The 18,349-nt window shown below is 40.7% G+C and overlaps 2 pseudogenes; one reads left to right on the top strand and one right to left on the bottom strand.

The window, feature by feature from the left end:
• Positions 1-147: 147 nt before the first annotated feature.
• LOC117517930 lies at positions 148-6,294 on the bottom strand (annotated as a pseudogene).
• A 756-nt stretch (positions 6,295-7,050) lies between these two features.
• LOC117518042 lies at positions 7,051-17,734 on the top strand (annotated as a pseudogene).
• The last annotated feature ends 615 nt before the right edge of the window (positions 17,735-18,349 follow it).

Raw genomic sequence — 18,349 nt, forward strand, 5'->3', positions numbered from 1 at the left:
AAAATGTAAAAAATATATATTTTCTAATTTTTCCTTTTTCCATAAAGTACTCAGTTTGAGCTTTAAAGTCTAAAAAAAAATTGTCTTGGGAGCATTTCACAAAGCAGAAAAGATTTATTGTTATTAAAATCTGGTTCAGTAAAATGAAACTCTGTGACAGAGAATAAAAGAACAAACTGAAGCAAAGATGCTGATATTGATCTGGATCACGTTAAACCGAGTTCTTTTCTTGCACATTGTGCCGATTAGGAGGCAGGTGAATGTTTTCACGACTCCAATGATGTCAAATTTCTTCTTTCCTGTAGAAGAGAAACACAGTCCTGCAGGAATGTTTTGTAAGGCTGTAAAGAAATGTGTGCACGTGGTTTGACGAGGGTCAGCTGACAGGTTCTGCCTCCAACAAAACTACTTCAGTAACCAGCAAGATACTAAAATGAAGCTGATCTGAGAATAATATACTTAGTGTCACTATGCTGAAGGGTTTTACCTGCAATTTCAGCCATGTGCAGAATCACCTTGGATGGAACACGTGTGCAGTCGTCTTTTTTTTTTTAAATTGGCGACTTGCATGGATGTGTGTTTGAAACAACGTGCTGCTATTGAATTGCTCAGTGTGTAGGGCTGTTTCATTAAAGAATGAGTTGCCTATAGTGATGCCTCTAGGTGGTTTCATTAAGAATGAGTTGCCTATAGTGATGCCTCTAGGTGTCACTACAGTCAGGAGGTGGATGAGGACTAGAGGTGAAAATCCAGCCGCGAGGAGTCTGCATAACCAGGCCAATAGGGGGCGCCCCATAAAAGACAAGTGAGGGCATAGTCCTCAGAATTTTTGGAACATAACACTGTCAATTTTGACAGATATGTGGACACTTTGCAAAAGCTGCACACACACGGTCGAAGCGGGTTCGTCCTGGAACAGATGCAATTCTTCAGCATGGCAATGCTTGTCCACATAAGAGTCCACAAACAGGATACAGTTTCTCATATCTCGCCACACCCGCCATTCTCACACTGAACGGGTACCGCTGTATTGATGATGCGCAAGTTTCTCTATGGAGAAAACACCTGGTTTCTGAAAACCTGTCCACCTTTGGTGTATTTGACTATGTGGACAAGTACTTGTACTAGCAGGGGTGGGCGTTGATAAGCTTTGCTTCTGCCCACACCCTTTCGGACTCACAGGCTTTGTTTATATAATATTCATGTTATTTGTATGTTTCTGTTCTTTCGGATTTGTGTGTGTGTGCTGAATAAATTCATTCATTATCTTATCGAAATATTCATGTAGGAGGCAGAACTGTACAAAGTGTCCTGTATCACATACCTGTCTGAGTTCATTACTGAATCGTGCTAGTCTCTCTTTCAGCTCATCTTCAATGGTCACGTCTACCACAGCGGACCACTTACCCTCCGTGAAGGTCACTGGGATTGAGAAAACGATGTCTTCTGAGACATCAAACTGACCTTAAAAAAAATATGTTGATAAAATTCAGTAGAATATAAAGCATTGGATTAAAGATGTGAGGTAAAATATATCCAATCATTTTGTACCCCAGCAGTCACTGGGTTAGAGGTGGGGTGCACGCTGGACAGGCCACATCTAGACCAGCTCGTTCATTCCCATGGCCAATTTAAAATGACTAGTTCATCTAACCTGCATGTCTTTGGAAATGGGAGGAAGCCGGAGCCCCTGGGGGGAACCCACACAAACATGGGGAAACACGCAAACTCGACACAAAAAGACCAGATGGGACGAGAACTGGAACCTCCTCACTGTGAGGCAACAGTGCTAACCACCAAACCGCTGTGATACAAGTCTTTTGTGTGTGTGTGCATGTCATGTACTTCCAAAGCAGCAGGTTCCTGGTTCAAGACATCCTGTGCCCATTCTCCATCTAACATGGAGTTATGTCAGGAAGGGCATAAAACATCTGCCAAATCGTAAAATGTCTGTCAAATCAACATGCAGAACCATTTCAGATCTGCTCTGGTGACCCCAGGCAAAAAGGAGAAACTGAAACAACTTATTCTGTGTGTGTTTTCTTTGTACTTTAGTGATAAATGGAACATTTTGATGGCCATCAGGATTCAGATGTGGAATTTGAACATCCTGTCATCCCTCCTGAGTGACATTTCTGTAATTTTTCTAAATTAAGGAAAAAGAAAAGCCTTACAGAACCTGTTCCGTTACAGACAAGTGAAATAATGTGTAAATCCAGAAAAGAACTCTGCACAAATCAGCTTTTGAAATTCATTTCTTGCATTGATTTATGATTTTCATGTTGTAAATGTGGAATAATTTTCCAGGATTGTTCCATCGTGGTGGAGGTATGCTGTCTCCAAGTGTCTTTGTAGTTTTCTGTGTATTTATACTTTGGTGTGTCTTTACCTTGGCACAGAACACCCAGAGAGACGATCTCCTGTGGACTTGAAGTCCCGTTCCAAGCTTTTAAGATGCTGAGAATTCCATCAGCAGCAGACATGGCAGCTGCTCGATGGGCCTCAGAACCCACAGCTGCACGCCGACCACTTACAAGGATTTGAAAGTCTTCTTTCAACCATTTCCTGAAAAGGAACATTAGTAGGGTTTTTTTTGTGTGTGTATGCAGGTGCAGAACCCTGCTCAGGAATCTCTGGGTCAGATATTTAGTGTAGTCACACACTTGTCAGCGGAAAAGCAGGGAATGGGTAGAAGCTCAGTAATGGCCTTATGTTTTGTTTTTGCCTGATTTATGTGTCAATGCAGGAAATTCTGAAACAAATCTGGCTGGTTTCATTATATTTTTTTTGCCTCAGTAGTTGACAGCGCTATTGCATCCTGTTTGCTTGTTATCTAAACATGCATGACCTAAAAGAACTGCGCGTAGGGCGCTATTATGAATTTGAGATTATCTCAGGAAGTACTGGTAGTATGGTCTTTTCTTGGAACAGGTTGACCTTGTTTGTTTTACATCAGACACCACACCTTCTTCCTTTTTCAAACTGAATAATTCACCCGGATGAGTGGTGAACATCTTGAAGACCAACAAGAAGTGCAGGTATCTCTGATCTGGATGACTGAGAACCTTCACTGGCAGGTTTCTAAAGGCTCTAATGGAACACTGATAGAAACAGTGTTCCATCATCCAAGGGACTTCTTTTAATAAGTAAGGTGGTGTGTTCCTAACTGCAACTAGAGCCAGTGTAATCACCCTGGACTTTATTACAGTAACAGATCAGCAAAATGTTCTCTGAAGAGATAAAACTGTCAAACATTTTCAATTGTAATGTAGAGGCTATATTATTGTTGTCTTATGTGAAAATGTTTTGTTACCAAATCAGCTTGTGAAAGGGCTCATGCACCTTGGGGACGCATTTGTTTGGTTACTTGGTGAAGTCTTCAGAACAAACCTGTCAAACAGAAGCTTAAGAACTGGTTGGGAAAAGGAAGGTGGTCCTTTGATTGCCCCTTCATAGTTTACAACCTTTGCCCTCTGCAGGTCGATGTAAAAACTACCACTGATGTTCCCCCACACAATGACATCTTTAATATCTGCAGCAGAAGAAGAGGGACCTTTATTAAGCGCCACCTTCATTAAAACACAGTCAGAATTCATGATGCCTACCTGATGTCCTCACTTTCAACTTCTTTGCAATGATGGCCTGAGCTTCATGCTCTAGCTGGGTTGCCACAGCAACAAAGTGGCGGTTATCGATGGACTGAGCACTGTCCAGGAGCAGTGAACACCTCAGATTGACCAATGAGTCACCGGACACAATCACCTTCACCTCCTTGTTGGCCCTTGTGTTCATCAATTGTCCATACTCTCGATAGCGGGCCAAGATTCTCTTTGTCTTTTCTTCCTCGCTGTCGGGCCACCGCTCTTCCAGCAGCAGAATAACATCTGCTTCCTGGAAGGCCTGTCCCAGATCAGTGTGAATGCTCACCTATTCCAAAATGACAGCCTTTACGTTATTTCTGACATCACATACAGATGAGAATGTGTTATGTCACCATTCCTAAAGAGCACACCTGATGGAGCAGGGGAGCTGCTAGTGCCTCGGTCTCCACTCTCAGGGCCTGCAAATCATCCTCATTCCCCTCCACATCCAGAAGGTGGAGCTGGATCGCGGAGATGTGTGGGAACATCTCAGAGCAGAGCAGATGGGGGATCAGGAGGTAGCAGGTTGGGTTCAGAGCACTGAGACGGTTTAGAATCTTATTCCATATGAGGTCAAACACAAACTGAGTACACTGGAAACATTAACAGCTACCATGTAATCCATATGTGAAGGGACGGATGAGGCCGAGCCGATGCCGCTCCTTCTAATCGGCACATCTGAGCTCTCAGATCTCTGCTGCAATGCTCTGCATCATGTCTGAAGACATATCTGATGTACCGCCATAATATTCCTGCAAGATACACCCAGTGCATTGATTGGATGGCGATTTAAAGCATTCCGGAGATTTTCACTTTGCCAGCTCTGTGACCTCAACAGATAAACAGATATTGTTTACTTGCATACACATAATTCAGCTCTTTATTTGTAATATGATCATGCATAAATTAGACACCCCCCCCTCCCCCCCCCCCCCCCCCCCCCACACACACCACACACACACAATCAGCTATTGGTCCATTGGATTGATATTTTACAACATTGACTGAAATGGTCCAATTTTAATTTTAGGTGTATAGATCACACAGATCAGCTCTTTTCTAAATCATATGAATGTAGTAAACCTAATTAAAATAGATATATAATTTATTATTGGGTGACATTCATTAAATAAATCAATCGATTTCAAACCGACATATGTTGCAAGACGGTGAGAGAAGGAAGAAGTGTCTGCTGTGGCTATATTCAGTACAAATGGTGGTTTGGTTTTATGACTGCAATATTTAAACTGATGAACATAATAACTGCTAATCACAAAACAGGAGCTTTGTGATCTGATTTAGATCGTGTGGAAGTTCAGGTCTCACACTCAACACCATTCACTCCATACCTCACTTAACCAATCTACCTGGATTTGTTGTCTTTTGTGACTAATTTCATACAAACCTTTAAAGAGGAATTGGTGTGGAAGACAAAACCACTGCAAAACAATAAGAAATATAGGTTCTCTGATTTAATATGTACTTTTTTCTTTTGCAGATCTCTCTCACTGCCAGCTACACCTCATTTTCTTCTATCATCCATTCAGCAGTCACTAATGCACTGTTGATACCGTATACCCACCACTTCCAGTATGGCATCCAAGAACAAATCACGGTGATTGAATGGCATCCAACAAGAAATAGCCCATGGTTATTGCAAGATAAAAGCAGGGACATCACAGTGCGAGGCTGTACAGGTGGCACTGATGAATTTCAATCCATCCATCCAGTCAGCCAGCCAGCCACTCACTGCATTGTACATGGTACATGCCTTTATTCATAGTAATTACAACCAGAGGGAATAATGGTCTGCAGATTACCCCCCTCCAAAAAGTCCAGATCACCGCTTAGTTATTCAAGTCTGCCACGAACCCACAAAACATGACAATAAGAATAAACGGGAAATGTAACCACAGCCACAAATTACACTAAATTCAACTTTCTTTACTGTTCTGCCATAAAAAAATTTGCAAATTGCTTTTTACTTTTGATACTCTGTGTGCTTCATACCCCGTGTGCTGCTATACAATGCTACTGGAACCCCAGTTTCCCTGAGGGAGTCTTCCCAACGGATTGATACAGTTCTATCTAATCTAATGTAATGTAACCCATGCCTACCTGACAATGCTCTAAGAAGTGACTAAAAGCCGCCGAGTAGGGTTCCTTTGCCTCCCTGGTTCACCAGTTCTCTCCAAATCAAAGGGGACTGCTCATGGTTCCAGCCTCTTCTTTGACAGGTTGCCTGCAGCCATTCCTATCAAAAGCGACACACTGTTAACTAACACGAAGAAAAATATGGAAATACTCATCTGCTAACTGGAGCGTTTTCAGTGTAGGAGTAACGAGAATGAATGACCTGCCATCGGTCCGGATGGATGGAGATCTTGTGGACTCTGAAGTTTGGCAGTGATCGCTGCAGCTTGTCTGCTAAAAGTTCTGCTTTGGCATAATAAGGACAGTCCGTTTTACCTGCAGATCACAAATCAGAAATTTCGTTTTAACATCCAGACAATTAATTAACCGCAAAAGGTGAAAACAGAGTACCAACCAGCAAGCACAAATTTCGCCATTTCTTCGTAGACAGGGGTGGTTGCTAGGAAACCAGGTGGTGTCTCTATGTATTGCGTCCGACTGGAAACAGCACTAAAGAAAACCAAATAACTGAAATAAAACGATAGTTTTGCTTTACGAACACAGTTTCCCATTTTGTTTTTCCACATATACTTCCCTCTCTCTCTCTCTCTCTCTCTCACACACACACAATATATATAAAGAAAATCAACTGCCATCTGTTGTTCAAACTTGTGATAATCTTAATTGTTAGGGTTAGGGTCATTGCTAACTCATTAATGTTTTAGAAAGCGAGTCTATCATTTTGTGTAAATTTGTCTTATTTCAACTGCTTTCTCTGTTCTAGTCAGTGTTTTTTTTTTGTCTTTTTCGTAATTTATTTATTGTTTTTTTTGTTTATTTTATTTTTCCAATCTGCACTCTATTTTGTATTTGTTTTATGCAAAGAACCACTTTGACTTTTTGTGTTATCCGTGAAATTCCATTATAAATGGTATTATATATGCATATGTTTTAACACACTGTATTTTACTGTACGTCTTATGGTATTTATAAATCAATCAATCAATCAATAAAAAAAAACAAACAAACAAACAAACAAAAAAAAAAACAAAGACAAGTATTTCTGTGACCGAGACAGAGCCAGTATTACTTAAAAATTGGTTGGGCATTAACAAGATCAGAATCCAGAATTTGGTACAACTGTAAATTCAAATGCTGTAGATATTTTCCATCTATCAGAAAGATGATTTATTTATTTATTTATTTATTTAATGGAACTGATTAGACCTAATCCACTCCACGCCAGTTGGTGGCGATGATGCAGTATGTCTTTTGTCAAGAGGAAGGAAGAAGCAGCGGGAGCATGTGGTTTGGGCTAACATCATCATTACTAATTTTCTAGTTTTAACATCACTGAAAGTTGTCTTTTGTTAAGCGGCACAAGTGTCATGTTTTATGTTTGAACGAGTCGTTTTATATTTCCACAGTTCGAGTAAAAAGGTACAGTACGTCTTCACCAGTTTGCGCTAACATTAGCTAGCTAGCTAGCTATCGTTGACCTTGTCTTGGTGTTATATCTTCACTGCTGCCTTAATGTTTTTCTGATCCAAAATGTAAAGTGTAAATTTTCGGCTTGAAAATGGTTTTAGACAGAGGTGTGTTAAGGGTTCATTTTTGAGTGTTGGGTAATGGACATTCTTTGCTATGCAGGTTCACAGGAACTACAGCGTAAAGCTGCTGTAGTGCTCCCATCTTCTTACTGTTTGTGACCATGATGAGGGCTTTGCGATTCTTCAGCCGGTGGTCTCCAGGGCAACATCACAGATTTCAGGTGACGACATTGGTCAGACATGTACCTAATGATATTCCTCGAGTCGCACCTAATTGGGGCACAAGGCAGATGAAGACCTGGCTGTCTGGAAGTGCTGTTAGTTCCGTACGGTTCTACTCGCAGGGTCCAGTTTCCAGTGAGACAGTGGAAGCGAAGGAGCACGTTTCCTCTCCACTAGCACTGATGTCTGATGCTGAGACTGCAGAGTCTAAGCAGAGCCAAAACTGGTTCCCTTCTGTTGACGAACTGCAGAACTGTTCCCGCCCATCAGACGTGTTGGACCTGATCAGTGAATACAACGGCCCACATCTAAAGACCAACAGCTGCCTGACTCGTATGTGGACCACCGTGAAGAACATGTCAAAGGAGGAGCAAAGCCGTGAGCTGCAGCTCATGTTTGAGCATCCTGAATTTGAGAAGCTACTGCAAAAGGCCATGAATGCTGTGGGACAGATGAGCACGAGTGACTTATCTTACTCTCTTTGGGCGATGGACAGACTGAGAGTGCCCCAACGTAGCCGTGTGGTCCAAACATTTCTCCGAGCCTGCCAGGTAAGCAGACAGGTTTTCCATCAGCAAGACAAAGTGTATTTCAGACTTTCCACTTGTTTTTCTTGTTTGTCTGACTCTATATGCCTGTCCACTAACAGGAAGAACTGAATTACTTTGATAACAAGAGTCTACGGATCTTGGCATCCTGTCTGGAGCATATGGACAGTAGTGTCAATGTCAGTGCACTTAAGGAGGGAATGAGGTCAGCCTTATCAGTTTGAGCATATTGTTTATTTCTATGGGGGGAAAAACATCCATTTTAAAAGTTGTCTCTGCTTACATTTGCTTCAGAAAATAAAGCCCTTGTATTTCCACAGTGAAAAAAAATTAAGGCTAAAGTTTTTTTTTTTGTTTTTTTTTCTGGTATTGTCATTGCAATTTGGATTTTTTTATGACACCTTTTCTACTCAGTTTAAGATTGTGCCTGTTAATTCTTGTATCCTAGGATGCAAGCTGAGAACAGTCTTACCACTGTCAAAGATCCTGCGACTTTGCAGACAGTGATATTTTTGTTGGGGAAAGACATTCCACTGTATCTGAAAGGGAAACTAGAGGTGGGTGTCTGTGTTACACATTTTACAAATCTGAGCTGTTACCGACTGAGACCTGGTCCATATCAGAATTATTCTACTGGCATAAATTATGTATATACTGTACAAACCCTGGGTGACATCCATTGTTTTTCTATAGAGACACGGACAACCAAAATGACCCCTTATTTGGGCATTGCCATGTTGAGAGCCCCACCTGCACTGATTCACAATTAATTCATTAATGTGTAAAGGGGTGGAGTGTAGGTGGCTCTCGGTTCAGCTGTTTATGAAATCATGTTTTTTGGGGACTGCACGGTGGATTTCCTAACAGTTAACTTTTACTGTCCACATAAAAGTAATCCGCCTCATTTTTCCTCAGTAATCGTGCATTAAGTGGCCCTACCGACAGCTGCTGAAAGTGTTAACACTGTTCACATGCAACATTCTGAACAGAACTTTATTGCTTGAAATGTCTTAAACTAAGAAAGTAGAAAAAAATTGATCCCATGCGGTTATCATGGAGGAGGAAACTATCTATAGAGACCAAAATTGTTTTTGTACCAGGCTGTAAACATGCTTATTTCTGCTGTAAAGTTGGACATTGTAACACCAAGTCTGATGGGAAAGTGCTTTGTTTGGAGCCAGTCAAGGAACTACAAGAAAAAAAGGCTTCTTCTTTAGCACCAAAATTCAGGTTCAAGTGTTTCCGTTTGGCTACAACACAGGATTCCTATAAGTGTGCAAAGCTGTGGTCCAGAAGCAAAAGTATGGTTCAAATTTCCAAACCTTTTATGTAATAATCAAAATTATACCCTACTCCAGACTCTTAGGCTAATCCTAACCCTAATCCACTTGAGAAAAAGTAATTGGAAGGCTGAATCTCAACTCTGCCCCTTGGCCCTTACCCTTACCCCTTCCCCTCCGTTTTGCGTGGGCACAAGAGACAGAGGGGTGTCACAATTCTGTTTTTGGAGCTAAGCAGAGGGCTACAAACACCTCCGTTTGGGGCAGTAGGAGGAGCTTATCGCTGTCTCCAAAGAAACAAACATGGCGCTCAGAGCCGCACAAATGAAAGCTGCTTTCATTACAAATTACGCTGTTTAGAAAGTTATAACTTGCAAAAAACTTTACAGGCAGTTGCCTATGACAGCAACATGTATGCTGCTGGATGCATGTTGTGTATATTGTCGTTCTGAAGAATATCGTAACTTCGCTCGTGCGCTGAGGCGTTATAATGCGCATACACACAAACGCTACAGTAAAACACTTTTATATCTCACAATGGAGAAAATCATGATAAAGGATAAGCACGTTCATTTGTATGTTCATAAATCTTTGGATAATAGCGGCCCCTGCTGTTGGATTGCAAGGTCTGTAACGTGTGTGTATTTTGTAAACAAACAGGGAGCCCTGAGCAAACTCGTCTCCTAATAAGCTTTCAGGCAGAAAATGAGAAGTTTCAACCAATAGGAGTAAGTTGGAAAATATATACACACACGTTTATGTGTAACACATAACCTGACATCTTAATAGACTGCTATTATTGTCAAGGAAATAGGGCTGGATGCAAAAAAAAAATGGGAGAATTTGAAAAATTAATATAAGGTTAACAGAATTAGATGCAGCCCATAACATACATACAGGTGCTGGTCATATAATTAGAATATCATGAAAAAGATGATTTATTTCAGTAATTCCATTCAAAAAGTGAAACTTGTATAATGTATACATTTATTCCACACAGACTGATATATTTCAAGTGTTTATTTTAATTACTAATTAATTAATTACTAATCAATCAATTAATGATTAATCAATTAACAATATTAATTACTATTAATGACTAATTATCAGTATCAACATTAATTAGTAATTAATTATTAATACTACTTATTATTACAAATTATTCAATTAATAATACCACAAAATTCTCCGACATGATTGCGATGTGTCGAAGAAATCTGTGACTTCTATTTCTTTGCATTTACTAAAGGAAATAAAAAGAGCAAACAGGCTACTGCAACAAGTTTCGCTTCGGTTGACCTGTTGACAAACAGTGAAGACGGCAGTTTGAGACGGGTAGTCCCCCCCCCCCCCCCCCCCAAGGTGGCGGGGTGTCTCAGTTCATAGGGCTAGAGGCATACCCTTCGCCTTACCCCTTGTTTTAAAGGGGTAGGGGTAGGGCCAAGGGGAAGGGGTACAAAAGAGACTTGAGATTTGGCCGAAAAGTTGCTCAGCAGCTGAGCTTTCTTTCTTTCTTTCTTTCTTTCTTTCTTTCTTCTTTCTTTCTTTCTATATTTGAATTAGGACAGTGCATATTAATCAATATCACATCACATAAATATGCCAGAGTTAGCACAGGAGCTAAATTTCATCCGTTGACCTAAGGCAGGTACAAACATTTAACAATAAATCTGACAACACAGACATTTGACATTATACCAGACACACACAACTTGACAAACTATTACAATAAAAGGATCAGTCTGGAAATTAAGAGACCAAAAAAAAAAAAGCCTAATTATCTATGGCTACATGACTGGTTAGTTCGCAACCAATTTTTAAGAGCTTGTTTGAAAGTTGAGTATTGTCCACAGTTTCTGATGTGCTCTGGCAGAGCGTTCCCTAAGTTTGTTCCTCTGATAGACACCACCATTTGGCCAGATTTAGTCCTGTGTCTTTGAACAATACAGTCCCCTCTTGTTGATGCTCTCATGCCCATTTCATCATTATTGTTATTTTTCCTATCAGTAAATGTTTTTAGAGGTGGAGGGGCCAGCCCATTTAGAACTTCAAAAATACATTTACAGCCTTGATACAAGATACATTTATAGCCTTGTTCTTACACAAGCTCTTTTCCCTGATTTGCAAACTGCACATAGCACCTGTACTAAGAAGTTCTTCTGGTGTTTTTGGGATGTCAAGAACTTGTTTGAAACTGTGTATTTTAGTATTATGTCAAGGATTTCCATTCAACATTGAATTTTTATTATTATTCTAGAGAAAGGCTTTCATGATAACAGACCAGTTGAGTAGCGATGAAGCCCTGGATTTGATGTCGACTATGGCTGCAGTGGGGTTCTTTTCCAAACCATTACTAGACATCTACAGTGAGAAAATCACAGGTAAAATAATGCTAAATGTTGTGTGTTATACTGATTTACTAATATTAATACTATTCATTTCATGGAATGCTAATAAATATAAAGCTGTAATAACTGTCATCACAGGGTAATGTCTTCTTATGAATGTTCTGTTCCAAGAGATTGTCAACCCTCTCTTTTCCACTTCTGTCTCTCTGCTAGAAAACATCAATGGACTGTCGTGAGAAAGCTGTTAACAGTGTTGCACTCCTGTAGGACTCTGCATATAGAAACGTAAACCTGCTCACTGCCATTTCAAACTGGATCATGTCCAGAATGGACCAATGAGCAAGAAAGAGGTGCTGAAATCGTAATATGTGCATATGCCAAAACACATCTATTATGATCGTAGTGCATGCATGGATGTAACAACATCTCCCACGTACAGACAACCCCACACACACACACGCACAGGTTTTTGCTAAAGCCCCTTTCACAGTGGGGTATTTGTAGAGCTGCTCATTGTAGGACGGAAGAAATTAAACATGTTTAATTTTCTTCAGCGTAGAGCGCTGGACGCAGTTTGAAGCAGGTCTGCGCAGCACAGCGTTACTGCATGCAAGTCTGTGCAACACGGCACTTCTGTACACAACCAAAAACTGAGTGCGTCAGCTGGAGAACATGAGACATGATCACACAGCCCACAGCACCTGAACAGGGAATCGAACCTCAGCTCAGAAATCCAGAAACAGCAGCTCTCTCTCTCTCGAACTTGTGACTTTAAAATAAACGCGCACTCACTGCACGTCGGTGCGCTCATCAAACGTCCTGATCGATCAGTCTGGTCAAAGCTGAAAGAGCTGTGACTCTTTAAAATAAACACGCGCTCGCTGCACGTCGGTGCGCTCATCAAACGTCCTGATCGATCAGTCTGATCAAAGCTGAAAAGTGCTGTGACTCTGGAATATAAACGCTCGCTCGCTGCATGTCGGTGCGATCATCAAACGGACCTGATCGATCAGTCTGATCAAATCAGCGGTCCTGATCGGGGCAACCAGAGCTTTAATAGTTTAAGGAGTCACAGCGTTTCGTTCAGGGCAGCCTTTACCACAGCCAGATGCAGCAGCATCTGGACACAAAAAGTGATCCACCAAGACAAAAAAAAAAAAAAAATGTTAAATGACTGTTTTTGAGCTGCACCACAACTGCAGTAGAGAACTGGTTTAATAGCGGCATGGTACACACGACTGTGTGCACACATTAAAAAGCGAACACACGCAACTGCAAGTATGAACGAATGCTGAAAAAGGCTGAGTACGTGCGCATTTTGGGCGTATTTAAATGAAACAACACTGCAATGAGCAGCTCTACTAATATGCTAATGTGAAAGGGGCTTAATTGGATTGTATTACAGTCTGTCTTCTTTTGCTCAAAGGTACTCAGTTGATTCTCATTCTTTGTCATGTCTCTTAGCTATTCACGCTGGCTTAATGTGAAACAATCACACTGATAGGCTCATTATCTCTTATTCATCTGTTGTGGGTACTGTATTGGTTCTCTGCATTACTAAATGTAATCCATGTCTTTCTTTACTTCCACCAACAAAGTTGGAGGAGGTTGTTATTGCCCCTGTTTGTTTGTTTTTGAACAGCCTGGAGCCCACAATTTTTCATATTAGGAATTTTTCCTGAAGATTCATATCCTGATAGGCAAACTGATTCAGATTTCAATGTCATAGGTCAAAGTCAGGAAAAATCTTGGAAAATTGGAAAAATCCCCATCTTTAACATAGAACGAATTTTCAAAAATTATGTCGTTATGTAGGATGGTGTCCTTTATTGACTGACAAAGTTTGATCTGGAGCTGATCCAGATTATAGATTTTGTGGCCATTTAAATTTAACATTGAAAACCCAATTAATATGTATTTTGCATTATATCCTAAACGTGCCCCAATCACTCTCATATTTGAACGTGAGGTGCAGACTGGTACACACTGTCGACTGACAAAGTTTGATCTGGATCTCATCTGGATTGTGAATTTTGAATTTAATACTAAAAAGCCCATTCGATGTACATTTGCATTCTATCTCAGTCAGAAGTGCCTCAGTCACTCTAATTTTTTCTGTATAGATTCACCTACACCACCAAATTGGATGAAGGTTCCAGTTTTATGCCTGTTTGTTTGTCTTCCAGTTATCAGTCAGAAACCAAGTGCCAAAAAGCAGTGACAATTATGCACAGCAGAGATGATCAATGTTCTGTGAAAATTGTCGGAAAAAAGAATTCAGAAACCGAAAAAGCTGGAAAAAAACCTGAGAACACCTCAAATAACTTTGATTCAAGTGCATGAAGTACATACTCCTGACATTGATCACAATCAATTTAGCTTATGAAAGCCACTTCATACAGGACTTGACCTTGCAATTTTTTCCAAGGTAAAATTTGGTGGAATTGGAAGCTAGTGATTGTGGAGGCTTGCCCTCTACGAGCGCGGTGCTCCTATACAAGACTGCATGAGCGGAAGTACTGTATTGCACATGCATGAAAACCTGCAAGAACAAGAGACAGAGACAGACACTAGTTGTTGTAAAACACCAAATTTGAAGCTCTGCAAGAAAGTAGAAACCTCAGGTTCAAGTGTGAAGAAATGAAAGAAGACATTTGATTCCAGGAAAGATAAAACTAGAGCGCTTTCACTGCCAAGATAATGCGACTATAACCAGCACCAAGGTGGAGCGGCAGCATTACAGCCAACATTGTAGGCAGTTATCTTCTTTTTTATTTATTTATTTTTTACATCATGAAATGCATCTTCCATGCATCTCAAATCAAATTGCATGCCATGAATTACAAATAAATGTACTCATTCTGCACCTTCAGGTCCCTTTATAAAGTAAAGGGTTGTATTCCGAGTTAGTTACTTTCAGATCATTGTAAATACCTCTGATCGCACTGGGTCATAGATGGTCTCAACCGTAATCATTGTTTTATAAATTTTCTTGCACTTGTGTAAAAATTTTGCATTTGACTTTTAAAGCTGGCTATATTTTAATGGCTATATGCTTTCTTAATTTTTTTTCTTCTTTGTGATCCAGTTGATCCTCATGCTGTCTGCATTTGAGGGGATCTTGTTTTGTCCAGCTGATGTATTGAGAGCATTTGCTGAGAACATTGTCTCCAACCGTGAACCTCTGATGCGTAAAGACATCGTCTGTGTGCTCAAAGTGTACTCTCTCTCAACTATGATCTGCACGATCTCAGACAGCAGTAAGTCAACTCTGCTGTCTCCATGTCTTAAAATATTAAAGGATTATTAACTGAGGCAGAGAGGTTAATAATTCATTTATTATATGGCTGTTTTTGTAGCTGCATTGACATTTTGTATGTCCGCTTTGAGCGCGTTGTTGTTGATTCCTCCAGTTCAAACTCGTCATTGTAACAAAATTCGTTCATTGAATGGTCCTCTTTGTTGCTCAGAATTCTTTGTTAGCTTTTGTTTTATTTTGCTTTTAAATTTCTTCTTTAATGAGGGAAGAATTGTGTGTGACCTTGGGGCCTGCTGGGTCCTACCTCTGAGCTGATCATCACAGCTGTCCCTCATCACCTGCAGTATATCAACCGTGTTCTACACTTCTGCCTTCGAGAGAAACTTTTTTTTTCTTCACAAGAAGCTCAGTCCTCACCTCCAGAGATCACACGCCTCATCAGCTCCATGAGCTGACACCTGGCTTCGGACTTCGTCATTTTCTCATCTTAACAAATTCAAATTGTGGTACACGTTCCGGTGCAGTGGTAACCGTCTGATATGGGAAAATATGGTCGTCCGTAATTTAGCGGGTGCAGTCAGGCTACGGGGAGGGTTCAGAGCCACGTAGCGGGCTCTGATCTAAAGCAGCTGTCTTTGGTTTGCCACACCCAGGAATATGTGTGAAACTTAACGCCATATTATAATGCAGGCAGCATTTTGTTAATCGCCGGCCTTGAATTGCGCCCTGCCTCGTTTTGCTGCTGGGTCTGAGCACGGTTTGAAAAAATTAAACGCCTGGTTGGTCTTTTAATCACAGAAATACGGTAATCACTTCTCGAATTGGCGAGCGTCAGTGTTGAACTTCATTTCGTACATCTGTTACTGTCCACGTCGGCACGTCCGGACTGCTCTGTCTGGTATGTGTGGGGGTGTTTAATGAAAATGTATTGCGGTTGGACGGAACATTTGTCCGATGTGAGCAAAAATCTGTTACACAAATCCGGGTTTAATCAGTGTTTGTTACATGGAAAACTATACAAAAGCATTGGGAGTTTTGCTTTTGTCCGATGAGTGCGAATATCTGTTTATACCATGACTGTTTTACAGAATTTTTAAAGCGCATTATAAATCCTGTTGCTTATAATAAAGGCAGTCAGTTTATTGTTATTATTTTCATTTATATGTTTTACTGTCCAGTCTTAAGTGACTTTTAGTTGTCAGGTTGATGCCCTTATTTCCACCCCGTCTTGGTTCCTACAGGTTTCTGGACAGGCTCACCGAGGCTCTAGAATCCTATTTGCCTGTGATGTCTGTTCCTGAGTTGTTAAAGGCTGTTTACTGCCTGTGTCTCATGGGTCATTTCCCACGGCACCTCTTGAACACCTGCTGCAGAACAGTACCCCTGGAGCAGTTTAACGGTATAGGTCAGACACAGGATTCATGTACACATGTACTATTTTCTTTCTCTGTTCTCTTTTCCTTCAAACAGTTTATTCTAACTTATAAAACTGCAACTTTTATTTTGGCGAGCACTTTGTAAAGGCCACACTTCCTTGATAACCAGTACAAATCAATAACAGTTCCTGAGAGATGTTTTTGTTTGTTTCATTATGTTGTTTATTTGAATCTCTGTAATTTCTTTCAGAATCCAAGTTGCCCTTGGGCTTCCCAAGAATGTTCCAGATGGTGGACTTGTGTCTCCGTCTTGATTGTCCTCCCCTCCCTCGGCAGCTAACTGTCCCTCATCGTTTTCTGGATTGCCCCCTGCCCACTCGTTTATCAGTCAACCCGTGGCTCTCTCACAGCCTGCGGGTTTTGTTGGGGATCAGTCGGACAAGATGCTACAAGAACACGTGGTGGTAGAGAACATCTACCTCATAGGTAAAGGAGAAAAAAAATCAGAGGAGGGGAAAAATGGCATAAAAGTGTGTGTTCAGTCCATATTTAGAGTGTCAGCATGATTTGTAAAGTAAATATCGGCTGCATGGTGGTGCAAGCGGCTCGTGCAGGTGCTTCCAAAACAGAAGGTTCCTGCTTCAAGATCGCCTGTGCCCATTCTCCGTGTACATCTGCAGTTGTCAGGAAGGGCATCTGTTGTAAAACCTGTGCCATATTACTAGGGGAGCTATGACCACTACCTTTGCACCCCCCCAGAACTAAACTAATCCAACTTTTTTAGGTTCCTTAGATGACCCCAAAACAATCAGGATGTTCCCAAGAACATTTTATAACTTATTACCAGGCAGCACTTGCAATTATTTTATTTCCTGGTATAATGTTACAATATTGTTGGTTTAAACAACAAGCAAATTTAGTTTTGTATTTTGTTCCCACTGTGCTGAAAATGAACCGAACTGTGACCTCAGAACCGAGGTACGTACAGAACTGTGATTTTGTGTATCGTTACACCCCGCGTTATGCATTAGGTGAAGGAATTACTGGTATCAAGTGCTAATAGATACAATCGGGCCAAATATGTGTTTTGGCCTGACGGCCGGTATGTAAAGCCTTTACCCCTCATGAGCATTTTAATAGGCTGATGCAGATTATGGAAAATGGCATTAATTGGCCAATCACTAGTTACAATATACTGTAGTTCTGCAGTGCTTAATCATTTGTGTTAGTTTTTTTTATTATTATTTTGATATTCAAAGGCTAGGATCACTCAGTTTCAGCATCAACCGCCCCACCACCAACTACATGGCTGAAAACAATATATTTGGTGTAAGCTAAATTCAGTGTGTACATTTATTGTCAGAATCTTCCCAGTAGGGCTGAAACGATTAGTCGAGTAACTCGAATAATTCGATTACAAAAAATGTTCGAGGCAAAATTCTGTGCCTCGAAGCTTCGTTTAACGTTATAGTACATATGCCAGGCCTGTGTGTGGTGCTGCAACGTCCCCAGAAAAAAAAAAAAAAAACAGAAGACTGGAGCATAACAGCTAATCAAATTAGCAACGATAGCTACCGCTTTCCAACGTGACACATAGGGTAAAATAAAGCCTTTTAAGAGAAAGATGGTCCACGCTGATCATCTGAAATAGACTTACTGTGCGTTTAAAGTGAAGCAGTGTGTTTGTCTATTTAAAAAAAACAAACAAAAAAAAACATGGTCTGCTCTACGTGGGGAGGGACTATTGACCCGGTGGCCGGCTGCTGTCTGTCTCTGCCCAGTGTGAGGGGCTGTCAGACCGGGCGAGTCACAGCTCCGTCCGCTGCTACATTGACAAACAGCAGAAGTCCATTCTTTCTTCTCTGTTTCCCTCAGACTCACACTGAGTGTTTGACTTTAATTTCTGCTTTTTTGGGCAACACACAACATTTCACAAACACGGTAACTTAAATAAAATAATAAATAAAAAAAACTGACTGAGGCTGCATGTTC

The sequence above is a fragment of the Thalassophryne amazonica genome, chromosome 1 (assembly GCF_902500255.1).
Source record: "Thalassophryne amazonica chromosome 1, fThaAma1.1, whole genome shotgun sequence".
Lineage (NCBI taxonomy): Eukaryota > Metazoa > Chordata > Actinopteri > Batrachoidiformes > Batrachoididae > Thalassophryne > Thalassophryne amazonica.